The following is a 7012-nucleotide window of genomic DNA, read 5'->3' as shown; positions in this document are numbered from 1 at the left end:
GGCGGGGGATTATTTTGGGATCACAAGCACCCTTTTTTTCACAGTTTTAATAAGAAATGAAGGCGAACCAAATGTATCCAAAGGCTAAAAACATTTTAGGTTTAAAAGGGGGATGAATTACATACACCAAAAGGTTTATTTATTAATGTACTGTGTTAATATGCTTTCATGTGCTTACGGCAAACTTCATGAGACTATAAAGCAAGAAATTGAAAGCTAATTGAAAATCAAAGATTAACTCCATAAATGCATGAATGCTTCACAACAAACTGAGATTCAAAAGAAATACAAGGTCTATTAAACCACTTTTTATTTGTTTTATTTGTTTATAGTTAAAAGGCTATTATGAAAATGTGGAAGTACGATCTCATTCTTCTCTTTGTATAAATTGCAATCAGGCAGGAGGAACATTTGACAATGGATCAATAGCATACAAGCATGTTCTTATTAAATAGAACATAAAATTAGTACTTGTAAAGACATAGTGTCCATCCATCCAAACGTCTAATAATTATTACACATAGGAAGCGACATCATTGCAAAGAGCGTTTGAACAAGCCCATTAAACCTTTTCAGCAAAATATGTTCACGTTTGCCTTCCGAGGTCATTTTTCAACACCGGGGAATAAAGTGGTTTCTCCCTCTTGTTACAGAGGGCACTCAATTGATTTCTTGGATGGCCTCATTATTGGACTACACAAGAGGAAATAGGCTCCAGCGGTAATTAAAAAGTGTTTTTTTTTTTTTTTGGCCTTTTGCTGCGCCTCATTAAAATCGCAGAATTATCTTATGAAAAAACACTCAGGTAGTTGTCAAAATGGCTGTAATGAATCCTGAACAATAGGTGGTGATTTGCGTACACCTCAACAACGGAAAATAACCAGTGGTCTTGAACGTCACCATCTCGTTTCACAAATAGGCGTGTAAGTGAAAAGGTTAAACCCTTGTTAATTCTTTGAGCCTCATCGCTCTTCTTAGGTAGTGGTCATCCAACTATCTATGTCAGCATGAGCTTTAGATGGATTTGCTACTGTCGAGCCATGCGTGATCTTTGACCAATGTCAATAATTTGAACTAAAGCCATACTAGCCAGCTAACTTACAACATTCATAATTTTTTGAGAGACCTGACATATTTAAAAGGCAGTTCACGTTACTGTAATACATCTATGTCTAATTTTTTGGGGAGATCTGTTCAAAGGGCAATTGATGAGACAGTAGTTGTTTCCAAAGACTTTGTTGTGGGCATTTGTCATTTTGGCTTTTTCTTCTCTTTTAAATGTTCATTTGTAGTTATAGAATATCAAATGAAATGACTATTAGGAAAGGATGCGGAAAGAAACAAGGTGGAGAAAAACAAACATGGCTTTTTTTTGTGTCAGTTGACTCCATTGAGAATCCTTGTTTTCTTTTTCCACTTAACTAGGCAACGAACACATTTTTTTTACAAAAATTGTATGTCATATTGAAGGCCTTGTTTGGCGCCTTCCGGAATTGTCGTTGGTATGAACTAATAAAATTAAGCAATAGAGAGAAACATCAACAATTCACATTTTACTAACCTTTGACAGCGCTTCCCAGATTTGTCACTAATCAAACAAAATTGAATATGTCTAAGATTTTATTTGTAAATTCAGTTGATCAGTTAAAACTAGGTCAAAATTCTAAATTTCCACAAATCCCAAGGACTCATATGTCATATTAAATGCTTTTACGAGCACTTTTTTTTACCTGTACGTATTTTGTCGTAATATCCATGGTTTATGTATTGCTGAGGTGGAAGAAACAAGGATTGTGTGCAAAAAAAAAAACAAGCAGGTGGTTGTTTAATTTACCCCCTAAAGTTGATGGTAAAGAAAACAACAACTGGATCATAAAAGAGTGGAGAATGTGTGTTTATGTTTTTTTTTTAAGGCTACTGCCAATTTTTGCATTGGGAATGTGCTAAGGGTTCATTTTGAATCTCGCCTTCATGAGCCTGTCATCTTTGCTTACAGACAGCAAGACACTGCATGATCATATGCAAAGGGTGGTCCCGCCTACACCACCAGCAACAACAACAAGACACACCAATCTGTCACTTGACAATGCAACCTGCGTTCTAAAAGAGGCCAAGTCATCATTTTAACCGTCCGTCCACAAGATGGATGTCCCCTAATTCCCTCTGCCCGGGCACAGCAAAACAAATTTACGACAGCAGCCCCCACAGATGAACGATGACACGGCCTCGAGAAGGAGAGGTAATTCGCTCTTAATGTAGTGCCATAAACATTTATCATCACTGGAAAAGGGATGGAGGCGATTCTGACGAGTGTCGTAGTGCCATCACGCCACCTTAACTCGCTTAAGATCCTTAAAAGACAACAAGAGACACTTAAAAGGCTTGACCTTTAAAAAAATACAACATTGATTTAGTTATGTTGCTTTTGGAATACAGTCATAACTTGAGATATGAGCTTAATGCGTTCCGGGCGGGACTGAGCTCGTATGTCGATTTACGCGTATCTCAAATCAACGTTTCCCATAGAAATGAACTAATATCCTACATATCTGTTATAATGGTGATTTTGTGCTTTTCCTACAGCAAAGGCAAATCAATTCAGACATCATTGACAATTCAGTACTGTGAAGCAGTCAATAAATGTTATTTGCTTCATTAAGGTGACCCTTTTTACCCCAATTATCCTCCCCAATTAGTAGCACGGCTCTAAGATCGTCCATCAGTGTACATTTCTTTCTAATACAACGAATGAGTGCAAATCGTTCCGTGTACAACGAAGGCTGCAATTAGCAAAATGTCGTTGTTCTTCAAGTTGCTCTGTATTGTGACTACTGAAGTCATCTACATCAGCACTTTGTTACCAGACAAATTAATTAAATCATTTTTTCATTTATTCATCATTTCCCGAGTACTGTATGAATAAAGTTTAATCTCATCTCATAAGGATGGCGGGAATTTTTCTTTCACTTTTCAACTGATGTGTAATAATGACCAGAGCTCTTTGTCATTTTCTTTTTTGTGATGAAATAGCACATCGAGTAGAGAAAAATAGTTACATTTGGGACCGCCCGGTTTTGTTTCAGAGGCTGTCCTGACTATTCAAACATAAAACTAAAGCCTTTTGTCATCATATTTGGGATTTATGGGTGTACCCATGTGAAAAGAAATTAGAGAAATAAATCAGTTTTGCATCTTTGTGACTATTGCTGCATAACAAAAAATACTCTACTCTGCTTTGTGTGATAAATGCAGCACATTTATTATAGAAATAACCTTCTGTATATTTGTCCAAACATCCAAGTGAAGACAGTCATATGCTTTTGAGAACATAGTAAATGTTAACATAAAATAATAATAGTTACCCTCTGAAATTGTAAGTGTCAATCACATAATCTCTGCTAGTTTAACAATAACATACACACGGGGAAACGCCAGAGGCGGAGAAGGGCATACCAATTAGCCTTGGTGGGCTGGTGGTATTTAGGCAAATGGATGTCTGAACACAAACGTCAATTGCTAACCCATAATCATAAGCATTTATCTGTTGTAAACAACATCTTATCGCACAGCAGAATTAGCTTTTTAAAATTTTAATTGCAGGAAGTATTAACATTAAACCTTCATACTATTGCATTTTGTTGTATTGTTATTTTACATTTTAGATCGTCACATACATTCTCTTGAAGTTCGAAGGAATATGCGAAACTCTAATGCACATGTGTCAAAGTGGCGGCCCGGGGGCCAAATTTGGCCCGCCGCATCATTTTGTGTGGCCCGGGAAAGTAAATCATGAATGCCGACTTTCTGTTTTAGGATGAAATTACAATAAACATTGTTTTAGATCTATAAAAAAATGAATATTCAGGGTATTTAAGTCAGTTATTTTATCCATTTATTTAAAAAATCTAAATATTATATCTAAAATGGTCCGGCCCACATGAAAACAACCCGAGTCTGACACTCTTGCTCTAATGATTAAAATGACTTCATCATGACTTGTGCTGCAAAACACTTGACAATAACACATTTTCCCCTCATATTTGCAATAAATGGTCAATCAAGAGGAGGTAAATCGGCGTTTAAATGTCTTTCCCTTCCTCTTTTTTGGAATACTCAGCACCATTTTGTGGCTATTACAGTGCAACACTTGCCACAAGCATTTGTCTTTGTCTTCAATGACAGTTCAATTGTAAAGAAATCAGAGAGAATACTCAGTATCGTTTCGGATTCCTGGCAGCCTACTCTTCACAGTTGTGACTTTCGCAGCAAAATACTGACAATAGCTTTTCATTCTCGCCATTCAAGTGTAAAAAAAAAGTGAGAAAATATGATTTGGCAAGCATGGTGAGGAATTTTATCTGCTTTGTCCTTGGCGCATTGTTACCAGCTATTTTTGGTCATTAGTGGCCCAGCCATGATTCAACCGCGAGGTGTGACGTGCATGTGTGTATTATTAACTAATGGTCACTCTGGTTCATCACCAAATTGCTCCTTTGGGCCAAAAAGGGAAACAAAAAAAAAACAAAGACGTTCAATACTAAATGATATTATAACTACCTCATCTCATCCGTTTGAGGTTTGCTGCTTTTTTACTTCGATAACCTTTCTCCTTTGCCTTCCACTTTTTTTTGTTTCCCTCTCACGTTCAGCACAAGTCATAACGTTTTAATGCTCTTTTTTTACTGCCACTGGGACCTAGTCATCGATGCGTCATCTTGAAATTTCTCTAAGCGTACGTTTCATTGTCACTGGCAATATAGTCCAAACCAGGTGATGCCACACCATGACGCGTGGCAGAAGAGTTGGAAAACAATGCACCCTGCTGCCTTATGTTCACACTTGGTTCCTTCTCAGCACTCCTTACTCAGATTTTCACTTCCTGTACTACAATAAGAAAGCAAATATAAAATACACAAACACAACAACTATAGTTATCTTTTTTATATCTTAAATTATGTCTATTGACAGCTTGTATGACAGATATTTGAATTCAGAAAGTTTTATACCTACTGGAATTTACCTTTAAAGTGTAGGTCATAGTCAGAATTTTCTAATTTGTTTTAAAAGAAATAAGTTACTCTTAGTAAAAATGGCATGCATACTAAGAGTAGAGTCTACTTTTTAAATAGAAGAATTATTCCTTCAAGGCTTCATGACAAGTTGACAAATGCTAAGTTGTTATGGAATTTCAGTTCCTATAACTCCAAATCTAAATATTATTATATAAAATGTCCTCTACATGTGGTGTTTTTGGACAAAATAAATCTCCTTGATGGTTATTTGACAAGTAAAAGAAAAAAAATCTTTCTATGAGCAGTTGTTCTACATGCACAAACAAAATAATTTTCATTTGCGTCAGTCACCGCTAGTCAGAGTTGCGTGAAATTATTCGGGAGTAAAACATAGAATAGGAATAATTACTGGATGGCTTTTTAAATAATGCAATCAGCATTTTAATGCGCGAGACAGGCGAGATAATTTCCATGTGCTGTAATGCGCTTCTGTTAATCAGTGTTTCTGTATGCAAATGTTATGGAGAATAATGCTGTTTTTTTTTTGGTTAAAAAGGTATGCTGCATTAATAGTCAATTGCTAATTGTTATGTAAATGACTGCTATCATGTGTTCTGGTAGTGAACAAACAAATAGGGAACTTGCAGACTCTCTTACCACCTGCAGCTACAAGTCTGATGATTTCCTCTAAATAACAGATAACTCCACATGACCAACTTTAAATAAAAAAAAATGAAATTAAAAGATGAAAGAATGTTAATGATGGACCTTGTAGCAAATATATGGATGATATTTTTAAGCATGAGTGATTTGGCTGATGACATTTCCTTGCCAAAATGTGACCTCACCAAGAAATTAAATGGTTTCATAAAGGTAGCTAATGATAATGTTAATTAATTCCTTGAAAATGGTATTGGATTGAACCTTGGCACTAATGTGGATTGAGTTCTATCAATTCTAAAGCGCATGAGTGGTTCCACAAGGGATCACATTAAAGCATAACCCTGAAAAAATATGGTTCCCCAAGCAATAGCGTACAGTAAAATAATTATTGTTTTTCAGTTTGCATTGTTTTGGATTTGCCTTAATGAATCCCCTGGTTAATTTTCATGCGTGCTGCCATATTAGGAACGGTTATGACATCAAGTAAATGTTGTGTAATTGTGAGTCACTCTTGCTGTTCTTCAAATGAGGCTGTTGGGAGGCAATATCACACTCCAAATAAGATGGGGAAATCCAGCTTGATATTTACCATCGGAAGTATTTGAGACCCCGTAGGTCAATGTATGACGAAAAGATACAGAAATAAACTTTGCACTGCGATTAACTCAGGACCAAGTGGCAGTGGAAAGGTAAGTACGTCCTTTTCTGCGTATTTACGGCCTCACCTCAGTTTAGTGTGGAAAGTTGAACAGATAATCTTCAATGTACTGCTCATGGGAGTCATATCACCATTTCATTCATTATCTGAACAACTGAACCTCACAAGGGTCGCAAGGGGTGCTGGGCCTTATCTCAGCTAACTGGTGGATACAGGCGAGGGGCACCCTGAATCAGTGGCCAGCCAGTACTTACTCTCTGTCACAATTTGACTGGCGACCAAAAGACCGGGGACCAACGGGGACCAAACATCCGGAGACAAAACGTCCGGGCGACCAAACATCCGGCGACCAAACGTCCGGGCGACCAAACGTCCGGGCGACCAAACTTCCGGGCGACCAAACGTCCGGGTGACCAAACGTCCGGCCAGGATCGCGGGGCTCAGGGAGACAAAGGACAACCATTCTTGCTCACACTCATACCTAGGGAGAATTTAACCTTTATATAATATGCAACGTGTGTATGCATATATGTGCAAACGTGTGTTTTGTAGTGCGTATGCCTAAAAGAAACGTGCACACAGCTGGTCGGGATCTCTCTTTCTCTCTCTCTCTTTCTCTTTCTCACCAATGTGCTTTTCGCCCCGCCTCTCCTGAGCTCTCAACTCCGCGACGCCGGGA

The sequence above is a fragment of the Stigmatopora nigra genome, chromosome 2 (genome assembly GCF_051989575.1).
Source record: "Stigmatopora nigra isolate UIUO_SnigA chromosome 2, RoL_Snig_1.1, whole genome shotgun sequence".
Taxonomy (NCBI): Eukaryota; Metazoa; Chordata; class Actinopteri; order Syngnathiformes; family Syngnathidae; genus Stigmatopora; species Stigmatopora nigra.
The sequence above is the reverse complement of the archived record's forward strand: the minus strand, read 5'-3'. Positions refer to the sequence as shown.